Consider the following 6,379-nt stretch of genomic DNA (forward strand, 5'->3'; position numbering starts at 1 on the left):
CTGGTTAAAGAATCAGCCATAGCAATGACGTTATTAAACACACACACACACACACACACACACAGTAGTGGCCATAGTAACAGCAGGGTGCTTCTGGAGTTTGATGTTCTCAAATTCAGTTTCCTCAGCAACTTATCTGAGGAAGGCCATGAAGACTTGAAGCAAGACGCCATTTTCCCACTCATAGGAGAAAAAGAGTCCAGCCAGATATTGTTCATAAAGGTTGGTGTGACCGTAGTTGTTCTCCTGGTAGGCAGTCACAGCAGTAGACCCATGATGTTCTGATCTCTTTGGCTCTGGTTGATCTCTGTAACCACAAGAAGCCATCGACATTCAACCAAGCAAGGCTGTGAGGATCTGCGAACCTTATCAACCATACTGCAGCCCTCAGGTTCCCTATTTAAAAGAGGAGTGATATTACAATTCATTTCTGGTCAGGAGGCTGGTCAGATGCCAAAAAATTAATCCTTGGCTGCATTCAGTCAGGGACATAAAAACCAAACTCGTTATTTTAATAGGAGTTTATTATAAGGACTACAAAGGCCGAAGGGAAATGCCCAGGAAACATAAATGTGGTAACTGAAGGAAGCCACTGGAGGGGTTGGAGTTAACAAAGGGAAGAGGTGGACAAAAGAAGCTTGGAGGAAGAGCCTGAGGGGAGGTGGAACTCAGACCTCAGAGGAAGCACTACTGAACAGTTTGTGCAGTACCTTTGAGGGGTACAATAAAGGATGGCTCTGAGAAGGGAAATAAGGCTGAAAATTTGAACCAAGTGTACTTGCCAAGGTAAAGAGCTGTTGCCACAATGACACTCCAGGCGCCCTAAGGAAACTTCAGGAAGCAAGCTCCTTCTCCCTCCTCTTGCTTTGCAGCCTTTCTCTAGCGCCCCCTATTGGCAGAGCCTAACAGAGTGCCAGCTGGCAAAGATAAATATAACCATACTCCTCAGCCCCAGCAGTCATAGGAAAGAATACAAGTTTCCAATTTGGGGTTATTACAGGTAATGCTGTTATGAGCATTCTTGTACGTATCTTTTGATGCACTTGTGCACTTACATTTCGGAGATATAGACACAGGAGTGTACCTGCTGGATTAATAGACACAGATATTATCCTTTCTAGTGAATGGGTAGTGCTATCTCATTGTGATTCCAATTTGCATATTTTGAATTACTATTGAAGCGCACCATCTTAGACCACTTGGACACTCTTTTTACAAAGGAACCTGATTAAGTCTCTAGCCCATTCACAATTTTCTTATTGCTCCATGGAGATTTTTAAATATATTCTTGATACAAGCTCTTTTGATTATAAGTATTGCAAATATCTTCTCCCAGCCTGTGAACTTGAGTTTTTCACTTCCAGTGGTGTCCTGTGATAAATAGATGTTCCTAATTTTATGTAGTACAATTTCTCAGGCTTTTTCTTTAGGGTTAGGGTTGTTTGTGTCTTCTTTAAGTTATATTTCCTTATTCCAGGATAGTGAAGATATTCTCCTATATTATATTCTTTTTTTCTATTTTCCATTTCTTTGTCCATATGTACTGAACTCTGAGTAATTTTTTCAGATCTATTTTCTGGTTACCAGTTCTGTTTTTAACAGTTTCCAATCATTCACTGGGTTCCTAATTAAAATATTATCTTATTAATTTCGAGAAATTTTATTTTTTCTCCAATTCTGTCTAGTCAGTTTTGATAACCTCTTGTTAATGCATGTCTTTTCAAATTACTCCTTATTTCTTTAAATATATTAAACATATTTAATGTATATTCTGTACCTAAAAATTATAATATGTGCAGTCATTGAAAGTTTGAGTCTACAGTTCGATGTTTCTACTGTCACTTGCTTATGAGCATGTTTCCTTCTGACTTTTAGAATTGTTTGCCATGAATTTTTAAATTTGTTGGAATTTTATCCATGGGAAGCCTTCAAAGCCTGGATTTGAAACATGCTCTTCCAGAGAAGAATTGTACTTGCTTGTGCCTGAAAATACTACTAAACCAAGACCACTTAAAATTTTTGCTCTTTTGGCGCTAAAAGTTTAAGGGCTTAGCTATCTCTAGGAGACTCCCTTCAATACCACCCGGAGCCAAGACCCATTTGGGTAAGTATCCTTATTTCTCTTTTGTACACTGAGGATATTGCCTTATGGCAATCCCCACCTTACCACAGGGTCTCTGGCCCAACTTCCCATTTTGTATGGGTCTCCAACACAACTTCCCATTTTGTATGGGCCCCTTTGTCTCTGGTTCCCAAATATGGTCTGTTAAAACCCTGGTCTCGGGCACGAGAAATCTGCAGATACCACCAAGGCAACACAGGCTTCAGTTCTGCTTACTATTTTTGGTTTTATACTTTTTTTTTAATCCCTTCTCTTATTCCTTTCCCTTATTTTTCTTCCAGTTCAACAACTTAAAACATACTTTTTAAATATTTTATTATTTAAAAATATGTTTTACTATTTTAGCATCATGTCAAGTGTTCTGCACCAGGAGGGTTTCTCCAAACATCCGGTCCATCACATTGTCAGAAATAGAAGTCCAACAATTTTTCTTAGAGAATATGTCACTCGTGCAGGAGTTCCATAAGGCAGGTAATTTCTATATCGGCAGTTGGTCCAATATGTTTTACAAACCCACATTTTTCCCTGTCCGGTTGTTTGTTCATGTTTGTTTAGAGTGTCTCTGGAGAAATTCATTCTATAGCTTGCATAGTTGCCATAACTCAGCACAAACTAAATGAAAGCTCTATAAGAATAGCAATTATTATAGTAGATAATGAGGCAATTATCCAGGACCACATCAAGTTGGGAGAACTGATCAACCCCACTGATACCCTTCTATCAAGATCAGAGCCATCTCTTTCACAATTTTGCAATTTAAGAAGAGCTAGGAGTTGTTTCAAACTAGATAATCTTACTGGTTGGGGATATAAATTTAAGTGGAGAAGTTTCTGCTCAAGCCATAGGGGATATTTCAACATAGATACTCTGTCACTTTAGGTCTTTGTGGGCAGCTCCTGAACAATTCCAGTTCTGACCTTGTACAAAGATCATCCTTGCAATGCTTTAAAGAAGAAAAAACCCTCCAGTAAAAGTGGTAGGGCAGAAAGACTGCCAATCTCTGTGTCTTCTTAAGCTGGAAAAAAACACATTCCTTCTTCTTAAAAGGGTGTTAGAAGGACCATCATATAATGATGGATTTAGGATTTTTACTGTTTCTGGGAGGCTGCTGATGGCTCTGGCTTCTTTTTATATGCACAAGACCAGCTTCTTTCCATTCTAGGTCTTAAATAAGTGTGGCATTAATAAGACACCCCATCATTTCACTGCTAATGTTTCTAACAGCTGGTTTCTTGGAAGGGTTTGCAATATCAAGATTTCTTCTACAAAGTGACACTGCTTTTCAAAAAGGGCTATCCAGTCTTTCCCCCCAATTTCCCCCATGGCTCACACATAACAGGAACCTGATGAAAATCTGTTAACCCTGGGTCCTGTAGACATAAAAAATGCAGCCTAGGATTTCATAAGTTTTTTAGTAACACGATTTTTACCCTATGCAGAGTTCCACCTTTCCAGAGAACAAGTNTCACCAGCCCTCATGTGGGATCCAAACCGGGCGCTGCTGCTCAGAGCTGGCGTCCAAAGCCAACTCTTAACCAATGTGCCACTCGGCCGACCCAGATACCTTTTTTTTAAACAGTATTCTGTTTTTATCATATGTAATGATTTGCCTTTTATTATGTATATTGCTGCTCTGTGGCATAACTATCTTTGCTTCCTTTTGCTTCCCAAACTGAGCAGTCATTAAGCACAGGATCTTTTAAGCTGTCCAAATTGACTTTTGGTGCCATATCCAACATTGAAATAAGAATCCTTGTATGTAGATCATTCTTACCACCTACAATTTCATCCTTCTGTGACTTGGGGCAACAGGAACAACTATAAAGGTGTTCCCCTGTAGGCAGTTTGTAAACCCCCTTCAGACAAAGACATCACAAAAAAGTAAAACTACAGACCAACAATAATGACAGTCATTATCTCTCCTGACATGATGTCTGGGGACTGGGTGGTCCAAGGTCAGCTCAGAGTCTTGATAAGCTCATTACAGGTCTAGATTCACCACCCAGTCCATCTTCCTGCCTTGCCATCCTCAGCATGTTGGTGATATTTCTACTTGGGGTTTCTTTGACACAAGAAAGAAGCTGGCGAAATAAAACTACAACCCTTTTGACAAACAACAAAATCCAGAAACGTAAGCAGATGAGGTACAGATTTGAGGCTGCTATTTTACAAGATAATTTATTAGCAAGACTTTGAAATTGACAGTTGCACTCTGCAGGGGGTAGTGTGAAACTTGTGGAGGCCAAATGTCTACAAGAAATTTCTTATAAATAGTAGAGATAGACATTTTTATGATTACAGAAAAATAACAAGCAGATTAGAAGATACTGCACAGATAAATTTTTCACAAGAGTCCTTTTCCTGAATGTAGGTCTGCTTAGCTCACCCTGACTGGACGTATATTCAACATAACTTCTGGGGTGGTGAAACGGTCTGCCTTTCCCCCATGGCTTCACAGCGACGAATACGAGGAGCATATAAATGAAATCATACACTATGTGGCCTTTTGTGCCTGGCTTCTTTCACTTTGGTTATTATGAATAGAGCTGCTATGAACATTGATGCACAAGTTTTTATTTGACTACTTGTTTTCAATTATTTTGGGTACATATCAAGGGGTGGATTTGTTGGGTTATATCATAATTCTATACCTAACTTTTTGAGGAACTGCCAAACTGTTTTCCACAGCAACTGTACCATTTTATGTATTTTGTATGGTTTCAATTTTTAAAAAATTTATTAAGGTTTATTTTATTTTCCAGGGCAGTTAGAGGAGAGGCTTGGTTGGAGTGAGTGAGGGAGGGAAGACAATGGAGAATATATATATATATATTTTTTTTTTTGGGGGGGGGGGTTTGGAGATTTGCTATGCAGTGGGGCAGAGAAATGTGGTGGTAGTGAGATGGGGAATCTGAGGTCAAGACAGTTTTGTTTGTTTGTTTTTAATGGGAGATATTATACCAGAGAGTATTTGTATGCTGCTATAAATGGGAGGAATGATCCAATGGTGAGAGAAAAAGCTAAGGATGCAGACGGAGACAGAGGGAATAACTTTAAGACGAGGCTTTTCAAAAGGGCAAGAGTGGGCGGAGTCCTGGCCACGCAGAGGACAAGCCCTGTCTATTGCGAACACTGGCACACCGCTGGGGAATTGGTAGGCGTGGTGTTATGATGGGAAGGTTCCTGCCTGATTGCTCTTACTTGCTCTATGAAATATGTGGTAAAGGCACGCTGAGAGGTCTCAAGGAGAAAAAAGGCATGGGAAATAAAGGTGCTAGAATGTGGGAAAGGAGACATATCAGGGAAGGTTGCCACACAGTGTTGAGTGTCCATTTGAGGTTTAGGATGAGAATTTCAAGGGAGGCGAGCGAGCACAGTTGTGTATTCATCTCCAATCATGTTCGGGCAAGGCCTGGAGTGGAAAGATAGTACAGGGTCAGAATGTTGACAAGCAGACACAATAGAGGGGGAGGGGGAAAGGGATAAGGGTATTTTTCCAGGGAGGAATTATAGTAATGTACATGGAATCTGGGCTGAGTAAAGAGGAAGTAAGGAGATGAGGGAAGATGGTTTGTAAAACAAAAGTGGTAAATACATGAGAGGTCTCAATAAGATTGAAGAAATATCAGACTGCAAGCACTAGCCTAAGTCAGATGGAAGGATAGGAGATAGGGATCAAATTATCAAATCAGAATGCTTGAAATTGAGATTGTGGAGATGGTAAGATTAGTGGTGATGACAAGGTAAAGGGTATGATCCTAGAAGTGGGTGGCTGAAGTGAAGGAAATTACATTTGAGGAAGTCAGGAGCTGAGGTCCCAAGATGTTGGATAATGCTTCTGGGGCAGACCAGAAGATTAGCACAATGTAGAATAAATACATTAGAAAATTTTTATAAGAATATTATGGCTGAAAGTGTAAGTAAAAATAGATTTTTTAATAAGTGACTTGTGTTCTTTTGCTTTCTTTAGACACAGATTTAAATGGTAGGAATTACGGAGGTATGTACTTCACTGGGTTAGGAAAATTATATACCATGAGGGATTTCTGGGGTGGGGAGAGAGGGTGGACTGGGTTTATAATAATTCATAGTGGTTGGTACAAGCCTGCTAGGGGACAAACATTGAAAGATCCTGGCCCATTAAGGTCTTAGCTCACGTTGTTTTGCTTACAAATTGCACAAACTTTTTGTTCATTTGTTGGGTAAGCTCTGCACACATGTTTACAATCTGGTTAAAGAATCAGCCATAGCAATGAT

The 6,379-nt window shown here is 39.7% G+C and overlaps 1 long non-coding RNA gene across 1 annotated transcript; it reads left to right on the forward strand.

Moving 5' to 3' along the window:
• Positions 1-114: 114 nt before the first annotated feature.
• Positions 115-2,571, forward strand: LOC109392398 (uncharacterized). Its single transcript, XR_002126053.1, has 3 exons — positions 115-222; positions 1,876-2,104; positions 2,468-2,571. It is a non-coding gene; the product is annotated as an uncharacterized LOC109392398 (long non-coding RNA).
• Positions 2,572-6,379: the final 3,808 nt, after the last annotated feature.

Source organism: Hipposideros armiger, unplaced genomic scaffold, assembly GCF_001890085.2.
Source record: "Hipposideros armiger isolate ML-2016 unplaced genomic scaffold, ASM189008v1 scaffold_0, whole genome shotgun sequence".
Classification (NCBI taxonomy): domain Eukaryota; kingdom Metazoa; phylum Chordata; class Mammalia; order Chiroptera; family Hipposideridae; genus Hipposideros; species Hipposideros armiger.